This window comes from Anser cygnoides, chromosome Z, assembly GCF_040182565.1.
Source record: "Anser cygnoides isolate HZ-2024a breed goose chromosome Z, Taihu_goose_T2T_genome, whole genome shotgun sequence".
In the NCBI taxonomy this organism is placed as follows: Eukaryota; Metazoa; Chordata; class Aves; order Anseriformes; family Anatidae; genus Anser; species Anser cygnoides.
In genome coordinates, this window is record NC_089912.1 from 11,103,872 (window position 1) to 11,127,057 (window position 23,186).

Consider the following 23,186-nt stretch of genomic DNA (forward strand, 5'->3'; position numbering starts at 1 on the left):
TGCCAGCTGCAGCGGAGCAGGAGCGCTGGCATGAACGGGGACAAAGGCTGTGCGTGGTGTAGGAGGCAGAGCTGACCTAGCACTGGAAGCCAAAGTTCTCTGAAGGAGAATGAGCTGGCTGAACGGATTGTGCAATAGTGCACATGCTGGTTGCTGCAATGCAATAAGGAAGTGTATGTGCTTTGCCTCTATGCAAAGCAGAAACCTCTACAGCAAATAACACCTGAGAGCTGCCTAGGGTGTTTGATCTGGAAAGAGACACTTTGGATTAGAATTAGATTTAGAGTCTTAGATTAGACTTAGATTTAGAGTCTTCTGAATGGAGAGGGCAAGAAAAAGAATCTTTGGGAAGCAGAAAAAGCAATGCTTTGCTGCATGATCTAAAGGGACAATGGTACCAAATTCTCTTGCTAGGAGCACAGGGTAAGTTTTTCACACTCATACTGGAGACTGTTGGATACACTGAAGTTTTCTCAGCTGGATGGACAGCAGATGGAGGTAGCCTTATGTGTATGGACAAGGGATGGTTGTGGAGGAAGTGGTCTATTTTGGAATTACTGCTGTGTGAGGAAAGCAGGGGTGGCTGGTGCTGGGGTACATTAGCCAACCTGGCACTGGGAAAAGGAACAAAAAGAAAACGAGAAAAGGATTTTGCAGCCAACCTTCCTCAGCGGCAGCTCAGAACTGTGAGCTGGGAAAGAATTAATACAGTGAACTTCCCACTCTATTCCTTGAAGACCGATGAATATTTCAAAAGGGGCATTTTGGTGTTGGACTACACCTTCCCCCACACCCCCAAATCCAATGTCTTTTTACCTTGAAAATCTGTGTGCCTTATATTTCTTTGATCCAATCCTGCTCAGGTGTGGAGACCTCCTTACAGGATTTTTGAGCTGAGCCCACCCAAACATGAACGTGGCAGCAGGGACAGGAGCAGAGTAGCGCCAGCACTGCGGATGGCTACTGGGAGCATTTTTCGTCTTCCCTCAGCTGGGGCAGTGCTTGAAAAATGCAAAACATGGTGCAACTAGCATGGTAACAATCTCCTACAGCAAGCTCCAAAACCAAAAGAGACAGCAAAAAGTGGCTATCGCAAACCAAACGTGCCTGCAGTACAGGAAGGGGCTTGTTTTACGCGATGGTCTCCTGTTGGCCTACCAAGTTCAGCCAAAGGCTATGACTAGATGCAAGTTCGCCATCTAGTGTAGAGTGGAGTGGTTTCCATTCTCTGTTCATGTGAGAGGTTTCACTTCAAACTGAAGTGTTTCCAGTCCAGCTGAAATTACTGGAGCCTTTCCTCTGTCTCACCTTCTGCCTCCCCAGGCCAGGGATGGTCTGTGGCAGGATTGTCTTTCTTCTGCTCCTCCAACCGTATCTGTCTCCTCTGCAATTTCCCCCTGGGCTCCTCTCCAATTTCACAGCAAAGGCAAGCTGAGCTGTCACTTTGAAGATCCTATACCACTATATCCACACATAACTCTTCTTGCGGGGTCTCGTCCTCCCTCTCAGGGACGCCTGATGGAGACTCTGGTACTACCCCTGCCCTTTACACACTGCCCACTTGGCGATGCTGCCGGGAGACATTCCACCAGCTCCTACCTTTGTCTTGTCCTCCTTCCCTTTTGGCTTTCACACAAAGGTCCAATGCAACATCTGGAGAGCATATTTAGCTTTCACAGAGATTTAGGACAGGGAGGGCAGTTTTGGACATGGTTCTGAGTCCAGCATAGGAATTAAATCAGCGGGCTTTACTGACTTGAGCAGAAGTCTAGTTAAGCCACAAAGAGACCCACTTGTCCTTGTGTTGTGAAGTCATGGTAGCTATTTGACTGCCACTGCATGTCCGTTTCCTTGGGGCTGCAGATGCCAGTAGGAACCGTCATGAATAAGCCAAAGGGATCAAGGGCTCTGAATGCTTTGCTTCCCAGAACATCTACGCCTCTTTCCTGCCTAAGGTCAGAATCCTCCACAGGTGGAAGCCGAGCTGGTCTTGTGAGAAGACCTGCTGAGGCAGGACCTCGTCCACCCTCTGCAGCCCCTCAGCCTAGAGGCAGAGGCCCAGGTACACGGGTCGGGAGCCTCATACCCGCAGTGGGGCTGCACGGCCGTGCCTCCACAGACAGCTGCTGGTTTCAGCACCCACGGGCCTGCCGGCAGGAGAAGCAGCTGGGCACCGTACTCGGCCTTGTTCCCAATGCTTTTGTCTTGGATGCTTTGTCCTCTCCAGCATCCCGTGGTGAGGCTTTCTTCTGCATCAGGAGGGTGGAGTCTCCCTGAGGAGTTCTTTCTGCGCGAGAAGCTTTCTGTGGCACCTACGGTCCTGCTGTGGGGAGGCAAACCCTCACAAAATGGCCGCTCATTTCAGCCCGGACCCGAGCTAGCCCCTTGCTGCCATAGCTGCATATGTCAGAACGTGGTAAGGCCTTCTCCCTGAAAAACAACCTATTTACCTTTGCAGGCCAGCATTTTGTCAGCAAGCTGTTTGGTTTATGCATGGCATTGCAGCAGCACTGCTCTGTCACTGCTCTGCCTGTTGGTTTGGTCTGCTGCCGTGCTTAACACCCTGCTCTGCTACCTGCCAACCCATTTCCCAGCCTTCACCACCGGTTGACTTTAATTCAAGGAGCGATTGGAGCTGGGGTCCCAGGGTCATCAAGGCAGCATGGAGATCTTTAAGATCTTTCAAAACACAGATCTGAAAAACGTGGTGTCTCCTCCAACTGAGAGTTACAGCCATCTTGCTTCTACCCTTTAGGCCTCCATAACCCTGGCCCTGTCCAGCACATTTGAGCAGTGTGTTTCTTTATTTCCTGTACAATTCCTCTGCGTCAATTCTACTAACTCTTAATGCAAAAAGTTGCTTTGCTGTCTCACCCTTTTCAGGAGTGTATCTTTGAAGGACAGTGGTTCCTGCCTATATTTCAGACATTTGTTCCTACAGAAATCTTCCTCTCGTCCTGTCATTGAACCAACTGTTTCTGGAGTACACTTCTTCTCAGGTAAGGAAGAAGGATTTCAATTACTTATTTTCCATGTAAAAGAGAATATTTTCTGATAGTGTAAACTTAATATAAGCTTGTTTAAGGAGACATACCTCTACTCTGTTTGAGAGAAACTGTACCAACCATCGTGAGTGTATATTACAGCTACCAGCAAATGCTGCAAAAGTGGGAGTGTATTCATTGACTTCAGTGATAAAACAGCCACCCCGGCGGGGATACATGTGCTTTCTGGGGAGTCTCACCAGCTCTCTCAAAAGTGTTACTAGCAGAGCTGTTTCAGTGTTGTTCAGGGCAGTGGAGTGAGCCTGTGACTGGCACACCTCTTGTTAGCTTAGCCTAGGGATTTTTAACTCAGAGAATCACAGAAGATTTTATTTATTTATTTATTTGGATTTTTTTTGCAAAAGGTAACACATTTCTTGTATCAGTGTCATGAACAATCCAGCAGGTATCTTTGGAACATCTGTGGAATAGTTATTTCTATTACCGGCAGTATTTGCTACCATCATCTAACAAACACAGTCTTATTAATAGCAGTTAAATGGCAATTTCATCTCATAACAACTAAAATGTTAAAGACTTGTGTATTGTAAAGTTTTGTTATGTCTGCTACCAAAATTGGGAAAAACAGGTGGTTTTATGAATAAGTTGTAATAAGTTCTCTCCTAAGACACTTCATTTATTACCAAAGAGTTTATCAGGATTCATTTCAGGATTTTTTTTCACACAGTGAAACAAGTACAAGCAGGAGCCTGGTTACCACATGAAGGATTTACATCTTTTCTGACTTTTACCTTGGTGAATCACCTAAAATGAAGGTCCTATTTATCACAATTGCTTTTATTTAAAAATGAATGTTTGAAATCTTGCTCTGCTGTGTGGTGCAAGTCAATGGCTTCTATCAGACATTTTACCCCATTGGGAACAAATTGAAGAAAATGATCATCAATTAATTGTAAATGCCCTTGGAAAAACTCAGGGCAATACCTCCCTTGCCTTGAGCTGCATCCAAGCGCAGTTATGGATACAATCTGTAGCAGCAGCTATTATTAGAGAGGGAGAAGGAGGAACTTTGCCCACTGAAATTCAAAAATTGATTTGGGATAATGCTTCAGAATTTGAAAAGGAGTTTCAAGCATGGTGGCAATTAGTCAATTTTACCTACTATGCAGAAAATAATAAAATTGTTGTCCTTATACTTACCCTAAGTAATGCCACCGTATACAGTGTATATCCAATCATTGCATTAGGACTCAGTCATAATGGAATTATGCTTTATCCTAAGGAGCATAAAGTATGGGCCATCAAAAGGGAGGAAAGTGGCAAACAATTGATGTGAATGCATGTATTGTGCATGAACAAAAAGGCTTCATCTGTAAGAGTAACAGGCTCGAAGCCCAAGACACTTGTCTTGACACTGAACAAAATATTTGCCACTTTGAGATACATCCTAATGAAACCCTTGACACTGTACTTGTATATATTGGGAAAGGTTGTGTTTGCATGAGAACCCATTGTGATTCTATAGTCATAGATAATACAGTTGTAGATACCAGTAATCACTCTAATGTTTGTGTTTGTAATTTTACCAAAATTCTAGGATGTGATTTTAGTTACTCAGCTCCTGTGTCCTCTTGTCAACTTACTGCGCCCCATTATATTCTGCTTCATCTGCTGCCTTCTCCTATTGGAACGAACCTTACCTTGGTGAAGAATTGCTGTTACATGAAGACTTAAAGCAGCTGATGAAACAAGTCCAAGAAAATGGACGAAAGACTCTGATTACTGTCCATCATGATGTACAAGAAATACATCGAGTGATGGAAAGAGTAAAGAGAGATGAAAAACACCGTTGGTGAGACACTTTGGATGGTCACCAGCTGCCACAGGAATCTTCAACAAGATGCTTCACCCTGTTGTTTTGTTAATACTCGCTGTATTATGCTTTATACTGACAATTAGTTTGTACGTTAAACTCTGGATTATGATGAAATGTTTAGCATCCCTACACAATGAATGTACATACACTTGATAAACCTTGTCCCAAGAATGTATGTGATATCCCCGACATACTGCAAATGTCGTGAAGCTTGAGTGACTATAGTCACGGGGTGGATTATGTGGTGCAATTGCCTAGAGTAACTAGGAAAATAAAACTAACATTCACATTTTAAAGAAAATGTACAGCATTGAAGAGACTTTCAGGGTAGGGCGTAGCCACATTACCTGAGTGTTCCCTAGGCTTCCAACCGTAGATGTTATCGCGCTGGGGAACCTGGTGGGCTCACTCTAAGGAACAGTACGGAGCGTAGAGTGGAGTGGAGACACCACGGCTAGGCTCTGTGACCAGGTGAGGACTCGATTGTTCTTGTGCACACCGAGACCGATAAGCCACACTTTTTGGTACCCTGAGCCAACGACTTGTCATGTTTTGACAAACGCTGTACTCTAGTGTACTTTTGCTCATTATAATATCATTATAATACCAAAACACACCTCCATCCCAAAAGCTACCCGCCTCCAAGGTGCAGCCACCCCTCACTGAGCATGCGCTCTGAATTTCTCGGAGCCTATACTTTTAAACAGAGATGGGAAAGCTTTTCACCAATCATAGCTAAGATATGCTTGACTAGAGTCACTCAAGCTCCACCTAAAAGGTAGAAAATAATATAAATTGGCCTAAGAGAGAGGGGATGTCAAGGGAAGATACCATCGTAAGGGAAGATGTCACCGTCAGGGGAGATACCATCCCAAGGGAATACAGCATCCCGAGGACCTGACTCCTGGGATCAGTCGACGGGCTGAGCCTCTCTTCCCCCGCATTGGGACGCCTTTGGGTGAGATTTGAACACTTGGTTATACTGTGTGTCTCCGCGGAAACTTAGAAATCTCTACAGAGTCTTTGTGCCTTTTAACGCGTTAATTTCCAGGCTGCGCACCTGTGTATTTCATGCATGCTAGCTTGCTTTTGCAGACAGTAACTATCGCCGGCAATCCAAAGAACCTGTGTACCTGTTGCTTTAATAAATTGCACCTAACTGCATTGTTCCTAGCCGTGATGGTTCTCATTGAACGCGACTAGTGTAAGGGCGGTTATATGTTATTGGTGAATCCGTGACCGTGGTAGTTCAGTGCTCTGAATCCGACCAGACCCGCATCGGTTAATGCCTCATTGGTGAATCTGTGGTTGTGATAGTTCAGTACCCTGAATCCGACTGGACCCGTAACAGTTAATTGGCTACACCCCCTAACGCGACACGCTGATGACTCAGATAACTGATTTCCATTCCCTTGCTCATAGCCCTGTATTTTTTTCACACCTTGCACTGGCATTAGTCAGCTGTCTGTGCTCCAAGATTCTCCTCTCTCCCTCTCTTTTGCCTATACACCATACTCCAACATTTCCTGGAAAAGCCCAGGGTATTTAAATATCCTTGAGTGATCCAAGTGTTTTTCCAGAATTGAGGATGAAGAATGAATAAGCTTAAGTACGCATAAAGCTCCCATGTATGAGTAGCCTCTGTTACACTTGCCAATTAGATTTAATCCAATGTATATTAATAATCAGTTCCCCTACATCTTGTAGTTTAGCTGTTCTTATGGAAATATTAATTGTGAGTATTGTGTTAGGAACACTTTCTGCAATTAGATTTGCTGGAAAAGGTAATGACTATCAGTTCCTTCACAGCAAAGGAAAAAACACTGTATTACATATTTTTATAATGTCTAATACAACAAAGTACTCTTACAAGATAATAAGTAACATAGACCAGATCTGTGTGAAGAGAGCTGTTATACATTATCTCCACCAATAATTTGGGTCAAATACTAAAGCTGAACTTTATCAGGTATCTCAAACAAGATCAAGTTTTGCCTTTTCAAAATAAATGGGAAGCTTTGAATATTCGTAGACTCATTAAGGTTGGAGAAGACCTCCAAGACCATCTGGTCCAACCATCCCCGTACCACCAATGTCACCCACTAAACCATGTCTGTGAGCACCACATCCAACCTTTCCTTAAGCACTGCCGGGGTTGGTGACTCCAACACCTCCCTGGGCAACCTATACCAATGGCTAACCACTCTTTCTGATGCGTAGAGCCCCTCTCTCCAGCTCCTAAATTAACTAAGGTCTGGCTAATTGCATTCAGCACACCACTGAAGCATAGTCAAACTAGTCCTAGTTAACAACACTATCAGTTACTCCTTACTATATGTGTGCATGGTTGCTTTGTTGGCATCCACAACACAATGCTCTCACAAAGGGGAGCAATCTGCTTTGCAAACAGGTAGACACAGTTTTGATAGCCCTTACTGGTGCATCATGTTGGGCAAAGATGAAAATACGAAGAGGCTTAGAGAAGAAGGCACTGAGCACCACTGTAAGGCGCTCTGGCGGTGTTACTCAGGGCACTGTGAGGACCTTCCTGTCATGGTAAGTGTATTTAAGGGCTCAGCAAGACCCATGGAGTTTTGAAGACCCTCCAGGAGAACATGATTTGGGATGCTATGATCTACACTAAGCTAAAGACACAAAAGGTTGGGGAAGTTAGGGATACAATCAATGCCCTCATGTGCCACAGTTGCACTCTTCATGATTTTGTTAGCTAAGCTCCCCCCTCATCCATGTTTAAGATGAGCAGGCAAATTACAAACAGAAGACAAAATCCTGGCAGCAGAAGCAGTTCCTTCCCCTTCCCACATTCTCATTGCTGTAGTGCAGGGTGCCTGTGCTCAGCTGTGATGGTATAAAACTGTGTAGTCCTGCTATGAACCAGGATGGGAAACTGAAAAGAAAAAATGGTCTCCCTTCTCTTCAAAGTCAAGCAAGATCAATTCTGCAACTTTGTTCAAAATATAAACCAACTAACCAGCTGCCACCACCAACAAGCAGTAGAGGGACACAGTTTAATTTTGTTCCATAACCATAGGATACAGACAGTGGAAGCGGGATATGTAAAGTTGATCACACATCGATCCTTGTGCAGAACAGAGAGCATACTATTAATTCATGTTCCTTTAGCACAAACATTACTTCATTAAGTTTCTCCTAGAGCCTGTGGTTCTGATTTACCCACTGTCAGCAGAGACGTCCTGACTTTTTGCTAGTCATATCATACTTGACTCTAATGGACAAATGAGACGATTTGTGTAAAATATTTCACTTTGCAGAATCTGCTGTGCCCTAGAAGCACATTCTTACCACCCGCTGCCCTGAGTAACTCCCTCTGATTCACAGTGCGGCCGGGTATGTTTGTCCCCTAGACCTCTGAACTAGGGCACTCCCCATGACGACTCACTCACTGCTCAGCCAGCTCAGATATTCTGTTACACTGGGACAGTTAGTATCAAGGTCAGTTTTTTTTTTTCTTCTCAGAAACAGTTGGTTTAACTGTAAGTATTCCCTGATTATAGCTGTGCACACAAAAATGTGGAATTGCAAAAATCCCAAATTAGGATAAGTACAGCTAAAAAAATACAGGATTCTGTTGGAATTCATTATCTAGTTAGCAACCACATTTTCCACTGCAAGACCCCTGTCAGTTTTAAACATTGTTAGTGGCTGTCAAAAAAAAAAATAAAATCATTTGAACTATATTTTTAGCACTTTTTTTTACACATTCCACACTCGAAATTACTTTTTCAAAATAAATTGATTATAGAAACAAATGAAGTTTCAAAGTGATGTATGAAACCTTCAGAAACTGATAGAATACTGAAGAGCTTTAAGATAGAAACTGTAGGTAACTTCATTACAGCTTTTGCTGTAATTCCAGTCCTTTCTCTCTTTAATGATGTGAACAAAGAGTAAACGATATGTAAAGCCTGTTTGTGTATCTTACTCACAAGTAAAATGCATGTGCTTTGACCTGACATCAAATATTTTCCTTTACCAAACAGTCCCGTGTGTTTTGGTAATATAGCTTTGAAAAGAATTTTCTCTCTTCTCTAGGGAATTTTGAAATCCATGTGTCTTTCAAGGCCTTCTGCTCTGATTTTCCTGTTTAATGCATAAATGTGATGTTTGCAAGAAAACCTCTTGCATTCATATGCCTCTTTGTAATTCAGTCGTGCTGCGCAATCAAGGTAGTTAGATGAATTTATAAAACCTTTGAGTCTCAGCAACAGCCTGAAGAAATGAAGCATGTGTGCTCAGAGATTCATAATGTTTAAATGTTTTTTCCTCTGTCAAAGGTCCTCCCCATGTTTTAGGGGATGCCACGCTGGGGCTGCAGGGCGCCTCTGTTCTGGGTGATTCAGTCGAAAAAACGGGAGTGAGGCACCAACACAGAGCTTGTCCACGCGGGGGTGCTTCAGAGTGGTAAGGACGAGGTCGTCGCCGAACTATTTCAGGGAGCAAGACGATAGAAGACAAACCCCACCGAAATCTGTGCAGCTGTTTCCACCGATTTCTCTTAACAGTCGGAGGAAATAACATATTATGTTTATATATGTGTATTCTAAATGTAACAGAAACAATAACTTCATGTTCCAAAATGATCTCTTAGAGCACTATTTCAGACCATTTTTTTCTTTGCCTGTGCCATGAAGATGAATGATCACTCTAATGAAGAAAAAACAAACAAACAAACACAAAACAATACAGCACAGCACAAAAGGGACAGAATGCCCGCACAACTTCCTCAGGAGCTAACTGAGGGATGCCAGTCTGTGATGCACAGGCAAATAACCAAAGAGCTTATTTACATGCCTGTATCATCTGGGGAAAGGAAATGTTCCCTTAACAGTGAGTGCAATAAGAACAAAGCAGTGACAAATAATTAATCTGTAAAGGAAATCCTCCTTAATTTCTGAAGGAAAGCAGGAAGTGGATCTTGCAAATAACTCACTAGGCATGAAAATCTAAACTAGACATAACAGGCAGAGAAAGCTGCTCTGGAGCAATAGCATCTTGTGAAAACAGTTGTTAAAATTAACCAAAGCAATGAAAGGTGTTTGAAACAACTTGAAAATTAGATAAGTACAACCAGTTTAAAAGCTGCTGGAGGCTGTTACTTTGCTATTTTTTTCTGAGCCTGAGCACATTGCTTAAATTAAGAAGATGTAAACGAAGTTTTTATGTGGGAGAACACTACAAGGTCCTCTTGAGCAATCTCACAGACAGAGCATATTTCCAGTCCCTTGATGTCTTTACCTGACCTTGGAGATAAGAGAAGAATCTCAAAAGGAGCTAGCAGCAGAGAACTGCTTTTCAGTTATGAGAAAATTTTAATCCTCCATGACCTGAAGCCCTACAAATCAGGTCAGGAGGCTTAAGCTAAAATATTACAACAATTCCAAGGGGAGGACATCAAAGTCTCTTCCTTATTTCTTACTAATCAGTAGATAAAGGAGAGCCTTCCATTATTTTAAAATTAGAGGGGGAGTTTATTGTTATTAACTTGAGGCCAGGAGATGAGTATTAAATTCAAGAGTTACTGAGTATGACTTTGACGACTGAAGCAGTGATGAATATGTAAGATGTGTTTTCTTTGTGGTTACATCTTGTTATATCCAATTCAGCATGCATCAGAGACAGGTTTGAAGCCAAGTGACAGTTTTAAGTAAACATAATGGTCAATGCTTTGTTCTTGCCTCTTGAATTAATAGACTAGAGACCATAAACCCTATAGGGAGAGAATCATGTAAGACTATTTCAGATAAAAAGATTTAAATATATTTCTTCTGTTATGACAGAAAAGACATTTCTTCTGTTGTGAATGAAGAATGTCCAAGTCTTACAAATTGCTGAAGGCTACACCCACGGTGTAGTCTAATCATGTAAGCATCTTTGCTTCCAATGTTTTTAAACATCTCAAAGACACTAGAAGGGTTCAGAAAGGTAAGGGTTTAGCTTTTGAATGATATGAACAAAGAAACACTTTTTAAATATGACAAAACCGTTCGGTTCTCATGAATTTGTACTGGGATAAATCAGACTTAAAACTTACGAACTTGACAACTACACCTCCTGTGGCTTTTTAAAATTCGTATGCATGATATTTTTCTATGTGCCCTACAAAAAGCTTTAACATTTGCAATTTCCTATGCAACTTTGTCAGGTTATTTCATAAGAGTATAGCAGTTCCATCACACAAACGTGCTGCAGAGCAGCAAGATTTTCTTTTCAGTGTTTAGCAAGAGGTTTCTGTGAAATAAGAATTGCATTAACAAAATTTGTGTTTGACTACAATTGACTTTGTTCTGGTTGCTGTAAACTGTATCACCTGTGAGGCTGTTTGTTGATGAAAACAGGCTGAGTACAAGCTGTCCCAGGCTTGTACCCTGGAGCCTCTGGTACAGGTACAGAATATACAGCCTGATCTCAGGTTCATGATGCAGATCTTTTCTGACATTCACATTTGCTGTAAAAAAATGAATCTTATGAGCGTAGTGCTGCAGCAAAATGCCCTGATACTTGGACACAGAGTTCCAATTTCCCACTTCACCTGGTCTGTTCCCTGGCTTTCATACAAAAGCATAACTGTCAGCTGAGACAGTGACAAAATCCAAGTGAGAGAGGGAGAGAGTGAGGGAAGGCTACTTTCTCTCTTCAAAACATTCCACTATCTTCTTAAAATTAGGGTCTATTTTCAAAAGCTCCTTTGCTGGCTTTTTCGAATGAGCTGTCAGTGTAATGCTATCAAGGTTGCTGTGTCCTTGGCCTTCAGGCAGGTATGCAGGGAGGAGGGTGCAATGCTTTCCTCCCTCATTCCTTGGCAAAAGGATTGAGACTATCTGACCTCTGTGTGAAAATTTAGCGAAGCCAGTTATAATGGGCTCTTACTATGTATCGTGACCAGCAGCACGCAAATACATGAAGAGTCATTAAAAGTCCTGTGTGTCGTTTTCTCTTTGATAACTCCAAAGCTTCTCATTTCTTAGGCATTGACAACAATAAATATTCAATGTTGTATGTTTCACAGGTGGTAGAGAAGATAGGTTTCAGAGCACAGAATTAATTAGCCATTTTATGGGGCTGATGTGGCCGAAGTGTGAGTAAGAACTACAACTGGAGCATGTATTATATGAAGCACAAAGATTTCAAAAGGAAGACATTATAATTCATTTACCTAAAATAAGACAAAGTTAACAGCAAGAATCGAAGAGAAACCTTATACGATGTCCAGTGTTTCCTTTGCTAGCAGGTGATTTATTTTTGCAGTGATGCTGTGGCAAGTTACAAGCTGTTAAGCAGGGTTACTGAAAGCAAAATCCTTTCTGTGCTGATTTCTAGCAAAAGCAGATATACCTAATTGCTGCCTTAAGGTTGTAGCTCATCTCCTTAAGCAAACTAATTCAGATATTACAGTTAGCAGATGGCTTTATTCATGGGCTAGAAAAGAAGGAGCAATGCAAATAATCCCTAAAAAGTCACGTACAGTAAACACTGGTGTATTCACTAACTTTTTAAAACTATCTAACATTCAATAATGATACTATTTATGGCATTTTTGACTGTATTCAGTATTTGTCATACTAATGTCGTATCACTGTCTTTGAAAGTTATCTGAAAATTAGGTTCTGGTTTCACTCGTTGCAGCCCTGGAATGAAACTAGCGGTTCCATTATATGGAGAGTTAGAAATTACTCTAATTCTTCAGCTAAGAGCTGAGCACAGAAAATTGTAACTCAGCCAGCCCCAGCATGTCCTTCTGTCAGCAAGCGTTGATCCCAGTGGAGAAGATGAAAACGTAGTATCTTTGCTATTCTTGACATAATGTATGACTTCTTAATTTTGGATATCTACTTCTGCAGGGTTTATATAAAACTGGGTGGATACATTTATCTTCTTGCACTTGGCTAAAGGGTAAGGATGAGAAAAGGTCATTAAGAAGGTAATTGGTTTTTGATACAGGAAAGTGTTAATAAATGCCGAGCGGTTCGCAGTAAGGGAAATTCTTTGAGAGAGTGTGGCAAAGACAGTCGCTTTGCAGGCTGCCATTCTTTTGGCAATTACTATCGCGAAGTATGTTCCCAAAAGACAAAGATTTATTTACTTATTTATTTATTTAAAGGGGCAGTTAACAAATCAGGAAAATGTGCTGTGCCGTTGCTTGCCAGGACAGTGCCCTTCTTGGGGCGGGAATACTTACAGTACTGGGAGAGATTCATCACCACACTGACCACACGTTGAATCAAAGCATTATTCTTTCACTCTTTCTTTAGGCCCACAAATAATCTCATTGCCATGTCTCACAGAGAGAGGGCACCCCTGCAGAAGCCCCGTGAGAGGCCCCTGGACAGGCAGTGTTTTTTTCCAGTGTCTGCCTTCAGGGTCACCATCCGTGGCTGATTGCCGTGGTTGCCTCCTCTCGGTCTGCTCTAGCGGATTTGTTACTGCAGGTGTTCACAAAAGGCAACAGTGGGGTTGAGAGGTCTCACAGTTGTTGTATTTCATCTGATTAGAAGCCACAGGCCTCCTGAATGCCGACGGGAGCCCTTTCAACCAGCCTGGCTCTTAGTGCAGGAAGAACTCTCTCCCATCGTTGCCTCATCAGCATGGGTTGGTGGCTGGAGACATGGGCACTGCCGCATGGTCCGATGGCTCTGGAACCTGGGAACACGCTCACTGAGCAAGCGGGAAAGGTAAGAAGTTGCCTTGCAGGGCACGAGAGAGCATAGGATAGGTCCTGGTCTCAGAGGCGTACAAAGGGCTTCTTTCTACTGAAATACCAAAGATGGTCAAGGGAGTTTATACAGGCAAACCACACACATTCTGCTGAGGGGAAAAGTAGCCTTCACATCAGGAAGGATGCTTCCCAGAGGTGTGCTCAGCTATCTGCATTTAAAAACAGATGATTCATTTCAAAAATCTTCCTTGTGATCCCTTATCTCTGACAGGAAGTAACTTAAATGAAGTTTCTTATGTATTCAAATGATGTGTAAAATCTGCTTCCTAAGCCTGGATGGTTGAGAGGCTTCCCACCCTCCAGGTGGGTTACCTGCCCACCCGTTTTGCTAAGGGATCAGGGACTCTCATTTTGCTGCTTGCACAGCAGCTGCTGAACCCACCCACTTTTACCCTCAGTATGCATGGCTCCATACTGCAGCACTTCAGCTGTCGTGACTTCCTTCCAGCACAGAGGCAAACCAGCGCTTGCAATCCTCCGGCTGAATCATGGGTCTCTTCTTTGGCAGCTGTCCACAACTCATTTAATTTTCTGAATGTTAATAGACTTTCAGACCTGACACCACCAGAAGTGTAAATTAAAGCCAGTCTTTTCTCCTGGCAGATGACCTGCAGGCTGACCTGCTGTATCACTTATTTCTTTCTCCCTGTTTCCTAAAGGACTAACTCAGCTCTTCAAGAACAACTTCTATATTTGACTGGAAAAAATACCATACACAAATCGTCTCAGCGAAGGACATCTCTGTGAACCACTAAACATGGTCCCACACATCAAAACAATACACAGAGATAAATATAATGCCGTTCAGCAGCTCTGCTGCCTGGCTTCTCCTGCCTGTGTGACAGTCACTTGAATTAATACCTGTGAAAATACATATGTAAAGATAACACATTAGTGGCTGAGCAAGTTGCTGCAGGCATCAAGTGGGCTGGGAGCTTCCCAGGTAGCTCTTAAACCCTTGAGCAGCAAAGGGAAGACCAATCCATTACGGCTTACAGCTAGATACTGAGTCATTCTCTGAAAACAAATGTTCATAATAGCTGAAAGCAGCCCTCAGTCAGTCACCCGTGAGTGAGAACAATTGTTGCTAGAGGCTTAACTTCTACCACCCAGTCCTTATCGTTTTGGCCTTTGTTGTGTCTCCCTGTGCTCGTGAAGATTTACACTGACAGTACCAGACTGACAGTGCAAATAGCAAAATGCAGGTTCTTCCTTCAGTTTCCCTCAGGAAAGGTTGCAAGGTTTTTGTTCTGTGTGTCTCGGTTCAACTGACACATTTTTTTTCAAGCCTTATCATTTCAGTGTACAACAGCATGAATCAGGTGCCCATTCATGTTTTGGTGTTGCTTATACTGCTTCTGAAGGCAGATTGCAGGGAAAGCTACCTGGCAGATGGCATGCATTCCTCTTTGCTACCTACCAAGCTGTTCATCCTTGTTCTCAACCAGTTCTGAGAGGTGTTGAGAATCCCTCACTGGAAGTGAAAATCTGTTTTGTTAGGCAGAATCCATCACAAGCTTCAACAGCACATCAGACTCAGTCAGGAAAAAGAAAACTTTTGCTTGGTGCTGTGCAACCTATATATACAGGTTAATCTTCTCTTTCATTTAAAAAAATAAATAAATAAATAAAAATTGCTTTAGTCTTCCAAATCAAAACAGGGAAAATTAAAATAACGACAAAAGTAAAGGTTTCAGTAAACTAGTCAATCTTCAACATAATTCTCTCTCTCTCTCTCTTTTTTTTTTTTTAATTGGTAGTAGCCTTCTGTTACACCCCTATAGATTCTGAATATCAGATCTTTTTTATTTTGATGTATCAATAAATATTTTCTTTCTGCTCACTCTGTAAAGATTTGGGGCAATACTCCATTCTGAAGAGGCATCCTAAGTAATCCTGTTATTGTGTAAATCAATCAATGACTCCATTAGTAACTGCATTCAAAAAAGTACAGGCAGTATAGGATTTATCCTGACATTTGTCACCGAAATAACTTGCCTAATTTCATTCTGAGCATGCAAAGCTGAAGCAAATAAGCCTAATCATCTTAGCATGGGAAGGGATCTGGCAGAGAGGTAGAAGCAGCGGCTGTACCAGTTCCATTTTTTCCTAGAAGCAAGCCAGAACAAGCAATCGCAAAAGGAAAGGGCACCACCACCACCAGACGCACACGCAGGGGCACACGCTGCTGTGTGATGTGCCCGCAGGCATCAAAGGACCACGCAGCACTCCTGTAGAAGCTGAATAACAGCTTGCCAGAAGTGGGGGCTTCCAAACAAAGAGATGCCTCTTGTTAGCAGCGGACAAACTTCTTCAAAGCAGCGCAGAAAACACTGCCTGATCAGCCGAAGGGTTCCTGCTGCTACTCATCTGCACAGCTGTCGCCTCCTCCAGCCGCAGTTCTAGAGAAAACCCAGACAGGGAACACTTCCCTTGGGAAAGGCCATCTTCAGCCTTCTGATCCACGCAGTAACCTGTTTTTGAAAGGCACATTTTATTTATAAGGAATTGCTTGACAGGTCAGCTTGCAGAACAGTAATTTTATAGATCAAAGGGAAGAGAAGGGAAATGTGCCAGCAATCAGAATGGTTGTCTTATGAATTATGTGACATTCTAATAGAAAGGTCAAAGGAAAATTGTGAGAATATGTCCTAAGCTGACTGCAATGGTTATCTGAACTTCAAAAATACAATACAACAAAAAATATTCCGAAACAAGAGTATAAGCCAAGCAAGTTGAAAGAAGATCTGATTAGAAATTCAAGAAAAGAGAAATTCGAGAGAAAGTAAGATACCTTGTTTGTTAGAATAAACATAAGGGCAACCCCAGCACAATGAAATAATGCCAAATACTAGCAGGATGGTGTCAAATATAAAACAAAATAATTTATTTTTGTAAAAACGAAGTCAGTTAATAAGTCCCAATGAAACACAGCAAGAGAAGACAGTTGTGATGCTAAGGCTTGAGCAATGACTTGTCTATGAATAATCTTTATGGAGAAATGAATATTACAAGAAATAAACTAGAAAAAAATTTAAAAGACAAACGCTGTCAGATGTGCAGGATCAGAACAGAATGGGAAAACTTTACAGAAATATTAGTGATTAACCTCACTAAAATCAGAACAAAACCTGATATGTAAGGATTTTACAAAACTGATGCTTTGAAATACTAGCTTGGGGTTTCTGTGCATGCTTGGGTTGAAAGAAATCAGTCTGCAAAACCAGGTAATAAAATGGATGTTAAAACTAATCTAAAACAATAAAAAAAAAAATCCAGGAGAAGCTGGTAAGAGATTTTTCTTTGTTACCTAGCAGATGCTACAGGATTATCAACTATTACCCCTCATTAAGCCGAAGGGAGCCTGTATCCAGCGGCTGTGATTGCAGCAGAAAGCTCCCTCAGGCTGTGCCCTGACATCCGTGCCCGGCGGCACAGAGCCCTGCCCGCCGGGACGCAGCCGTGAGCTGGGACTTGTGCTGGTCGGGCACCAAGCATCCCTCAGCGCCCTCGGGCTGCAGGTTCCTCTACATCCTCCTCCGGCCACTGTTATTTGACAAAATCTTTTCTTGAGGTTTGGATTCTGAACTTCACCTGTCTGTCCTCTGAGCCCAGATCTGTCTGGGATCCTCCAGGTCCCGCTGCTGGTAGAAACAAGCTCTCTCCCAGAGCAGCAGGTCACTGAAGCCTTCAGCCTCAGACTCCAGCCTTTGAGGACATCCACGGCCCTCATGGTCATGTAATCCAAGAGACAGATTGCTCAGTGTTTCTAGACACGTCGTTACTTTCACTTCAAGAAGGAAAACCAAGTGCATACAGGCCATTAAAACAAACAAGTGTCAGCGCAGCAGCCTTCTTTGCAGCTCACTCGCGCACGGGAATACACCTGTCCTCTAACATGCACGATTCCTTTCTCCCCACCCAGCCAGAGATGCTAAAAATAGTCAAAGAAAGCAAATGGCCTGCCTCCTTTCTTTGTGTAACCCTCCATTTTCCCTTCCAGGTGATTGATACGGGGTATCCACAGACTCCGCTGCGATGCCCTGCAAGTAAACAAGTTTTTTTTTCAGAAGCAGTCAGCATATTTTTGTCTAGCTCATATCTTATGATAGAGAGTAGCAGTCAGTACGTCTTTATCGCTAGTCTCATGCTGCCGACTCTGAGAAGTTTTGCAGAAGGCAAAGCAGCTGAGACGGGACCAGCAACCCAACAGCTGCCCCTGGAGTCCCCACCACTCAAAATCCATATGGTCTGCAGACGGACAGACCGACTGCCGGACCCGCCGCTGGCCTCCCTCCCGTGGTGCTGGCCTGTGGCTAGAGAGGGAGCTGCCATGAAGCAAGTACACCAAAGGCGAGCCTGCACCCCGTCCTCTGCTCTATTATTTTTACAACAGCAGCTAGAAAGTATCTGGCGCTTTGAGGTGTGCTGTGGTTCTCTTTGTAAAGGCAACGCAGGCCTCTCCTGATACAGCTACTACAGCCAGCCTCTGCTGCTTGCAAGCAAGAGATGTCAGTGATTATCCTTTTGTTAGTCTGAGTTAGCTTAGTGTTGGATACTAGCAAAAGGATATTTTTTTTGGTCATGTTTTTTGCTATGCTTAACTGACCTGTGTTCAGCTACGAGGGTAAGCAATCTTTCCAGGCTCCTTCCTAACCTACATCATACATGCAGAACTTTTTCAATGTTGGTCATGCCAACATGTGAGCATGCAGTCTCGTTATGGGGCTATTTCAATTTCAATTACATTTCCATGTTGAAGCAGCGGTGAGGCTGGTGCACTGTACTCAGGTTGTGGATTCTGAAGACTGGTAGCCTATGTGTGTATCATATGTTTAAAAAAAAAATAAAATGGAAAAGGTAAAAGCAATAGCTAATTATTAATTTCATAGTAGCAAATATCAAAATAGTTTGATACATGGAGAACACTAATTATAACAGGAAACCGAAATGCAGATGGCTAGAAAAATGTGTGACTAAGCCAAGTGTCAAGTGTAATTTCTTCATTCTGTTTGATGTCTTAATGATGCATGTCTTAGAAGTTTTTGTTTTCAGGAAAGCCAGCAAACCCATATTAAAACAAAACAAAAAGTCACAACGAAACCATTATCTTATTCTTCAAAGGGAAGCCTTTTTTAATAAGGCTGTAATAAATTAACAGTGAGTACAACTACCATGAAAACTAAGCTGACAAAAAAAAGCAAAACTTCACTAAATAACATATTGACTAAGGTGCAACCTCCCCCTTTTACATTCATATACACAGTCATATAAAGAACTGAAGGGCAATTAATTAAAAAGACTCCTTCTGCTACATTCTTACTTCATTTGATATGCTGAGGCTAGCTCCAGACAAGGTCAGATCGCCTCTGCCAAGCAGAAAACTTGCTATTTCTATTTCCCACTGTCTTTAAAGGTGCAACAGTCTTACTGCTGCCTAAAATTCTTCTGTACAATTTTGGGTTTTGCAGGCATTTAATTACTGCAATTTATTTTAATGCTATCTGAAGCATGAGTTTACAGGTGGCTGTTTTTGCAGGCCAGATTATACACAAATTATAACCTGTGCTGCATCATAGTTTTGGCTCTCCGTGTCACTTTTTTTTTCAGAAAGCCCCCAGTAGCTGCTGGTGTCCTACATGTGGACATTGGCAATAGGATGGGCAAGGGCTGAGAGAGAAGCAACATTCAGAGAGGGTGAGGAACAGCACTGAAGGAGGGACCAGATTCCAGCATTTGCTGTGATGTCAGTAGAAGGGATATAAGCATGCATTTCTTTGTTAGTGATATGCCAGAAAAGCCATTTCAAAGCAGATACAAATGGGTAGCTCTGTTTCAGTGAGATTGTGCAAAGCTGGCATGCAAGATAGCCTCTGAGGTGGAGACAACACAGTCAGGTTTCGTTTCCAGCTCTGCCGTGTGACCTTGGGCAACTCTTTCTGTGCCTGTTCCTCTATCCTGTTTTATCTCACTATATTGTGAACTCCTCAGGTCAGGCCCCTTCTCCCTCTGGTTTTAGGAGAGCTTTCTGTGAAGAATAGTCCATATTTCTAGCAGAGGGTAAGATGCTAAAGGAATAATGATCATCTGTATCACTGGAAAAAGGAAACTCGTAGAAAAGGAATAATCAAGGCACTGTATGTTACAAAAACAAGTTTTCCAAAGCTTTAAAAGAAGGTTTGCAGCTTCAAGGGCATGTACACGTCCAAGGAAACATGCTTAATAATTAATAACAGTCAGCAGGGCTGCCACAGCTCTCTTGTGCCTGCTGCTCCATACAACTAATTACAGAAATAAGTCACAGCAGGGTATGCATTAGGCAGTTATAGGTGCCCACATCCAGTGCGCTGCGAGGGAGCTTGCTGGAGGCTGAATACCTCTCCAACCACCTGAGAAATACTTCAGGAACCTGAAAGTGCGCATCCCCCTGTGTGTCACTGTAACCAGGATAAGGCTCTTCCATGTCACAGCCTATTTTCTGTAACTTTTTGCTGGCAATTCTGACATCTAGGAAGAAGAGAGTATCACACTGCATATCTGCCCACGGTATACAGTTTGCAGGGTTTTTATGATGGAATCCCTTTAACATGGGTGGGTGAACTGCATTACAGACACACAGTGAATATTTTGTATGCCTAGGTCACACTTTAACACGTTGAGGTTCAGTAAGGTCCTTCCCTTAATTTCAGTGATAGCTTGAATTACTTTTGCCTCCAAATGTTTAAAACTTATGCCTTGGAGCCCAGTTTAGGTTTTGAGTCAGCAGAGAGAACTGCCATCCAATTTCCTCTCTATTCTCACTCTTTGTCCAAGAGATACAGCCATTTAATTTTATATTGAAAGGAAGACACAGATGGCTGAAGGGCATAGTGCAGAAGCAGAAGTTCCCTCCCCTCCATCCTTCAACCACTGTGACTTTTGTAAGGTTATGAATGTCTGACCATGCCTTCAATGTCATGCTGGAAGATCAATGCAGAGCACCATTGCCAAGAAAAACAGCACATCTGTTTGTCCTAGCACTTTTACAGATAACTGATCTCCAACAGTTATATTCAGAGCATTCCTACAACCTCTGTAAAAAACAAACAAACAAACAAACAAAAACAAAACAGACTTGTACTAGCACTGGAAACATCTTGAACAATTTCTCTGTACATGCCTCTGGCAAAGGCAGACACACCTGTCTAGGGTGTTCTGCTGCAAGACACTGCTAAAACTGGTTCAGTTTCCTTCTGGGAAGTTGGCAGGAGTTAGACAAAAAGAAGAATTAACAATTTGCATCGATGCATTCTTGTTCCTGCTCCGTCTCAAGGTTACATTAGCAGGAATTAACAAGGGTGCTCACGACACGTAAGTTCTGTCTTTGCTCAGCAGCCTTCTGGAGAGAGGTGAAGCGCAGACGATTCCTGACACTCCCGTTCACTCGAAATGAGTTAATTCCATACATACAGAAGCAGAGGCTGGCTACATGTTCGGTCCCGTTCGTGTGATGCGTGCTGGAGGCCCCACTGAGTTCAGTCAGACTGCTCGACTGAATACATAGAAAGCAGGATGTGGCAGGAAAATACTAACTTTTAAAAACAGATTTAGTGTGATCGTGTGTGAAGCTTGCTCTTCTAAGGTTTGAAGAGAGTGGGTGGTTAGCAAGAAATAACTGGCTTTGGGTGAACTGTGAATCTGCTTCAGGCTTGTAGGATCTGCCCTGTTTGTATCTGTGACTGTTCTTTCATCCACAAAACTCCTACTTCTGAATAGGTGCACTTAACTGGATTTAAATTTTAGAAGACTCATAAATATGAGCTGAGTGAATGATAGCAGTAGGAATTCTCTCTCTCTCTCAAAAAAAAAAAGGTATTTAATATTCTTCAAAACAGTATTACTGTTAGAAAAGTTTTTATTAGTTCTATCTTATGACCTCTGGTGGGATTTTTTCAAGAAGCATTTTCTCTTACGCTATTCCCTTGAAAAGGAGCATTGCTGTGAGGATTTCAAGTGATCGGAACAGTCACTAGTTTACTTTTTTTTTTTTTTTAAGTATGGTTTGATTTAGACAAATACTATTTTCCTGTGTAGCAAGTGGAATGGTGAAACTGAAGATAGGTTTCCATGCAATTTGTGAAGGCACTTCTTCAGGATGTGCTTGGGGGACTTGCACAGTAAGTAAAATAGACAAAATACTTTAAAAAATAATTAGTGGTAGTATCCACAACTTAAATCCTTCCCATCTATGTTTTCAATACATACTTTTCATTTTCCTTTAACAGCATTGAGCATGTCTAATACATTATGGAGACACTATTCTTTGTGGCAGAGACACGAGTAAAGAGACAGAGAAAAGACACGAGTAACCAGCTGAAATAATTTGTCTCTGTCTCTCTTAGTTCTCTTAGTTTACAACTCTATGCTACCTTTGTAGCATAGCTTAGCTTTTTTTTTTTTCTTTTTGTTTCCTTTTTAAACACACCAAGTATATCTTGGGCACTTTTACAATAAAAATGCAAGCACTTGCAGTTAATTAACTTGGCTCTGACACAATGCCCCTTAAAGCCTCCTCAAAAATAAGAAAATTCATCATTGCTACAACTGACCTTATCTTATATTAAAACTCCGAAAAAAATTTGAAACCAGAAGTAGTCCTGTAAATGCATTTGAGGTTCCAGTGGAGTGCCCCAAGCTCATAAATGAACTCTTTGTAACTTTGACCCAGTATCTCACAGAACCTGAATTAAATCCTCGGGTCCCTGTGCAAGTCTTGCAGAACTGGGCTCTGGTGCTTAAAGCAATGCCCAGCAAGAAGGTGGACTCAGATGACTGCCATCCAGAGCATTACATGAATTCAAGTTGTATCTATCAGAATACGGTAAGCCACTGCTTTATACTATACACTTCCTTCTGACAACAACGGGCTCTTGGTGTTTTGCTATACATTAATACATGAAATGAGGTACAGATCATGCTTATTATCTGAACACTTCTTGATATCTGTCAAATGATGTCTGTGCTTAAAAACAGTGGAGCATACATACTCACCAGATTTCCCTTCTCTGAGCTTTCCGGAAGAAAGAACACCAAGAAGTGCTACCGGATATGAAGAAGAGACTGAGAAGCAACTGCTTGACTAAGTTTCTCGGTCTTCATACTTCTTTGGAAGAAGAAGAAATACAAGTCTAAAGGATAATGGCTGATCATTTCTCTAGCCTGTCTTATGAGCTGTTCACCTGAGATATACTAAAGGCTGAGTCCCACTGAGCCTGCTGCTGAGTAAACAGAGTGTGGATCACTAGCCCTGCCCTGAATTATGTGCATCCTAATGAGAAGGCAAGCAAGAGGTTAAGTACCTATAAGAGCAGAGCAACAGTGCAGCCATTTAACAACAGGTTAAATGGTAACTGATTTCCAGATTATGACTGACAAATGACGATCACCTTTTGATTGCATTCTCACAGGTACTTTATAATCCAAGGGGAAGTGGTTAGCAACCTACGACAGCAATTGAACACACACAGATAAGATCCACCCAAGGGTACTGAAGGAGCTAGTGGAAGTGCTC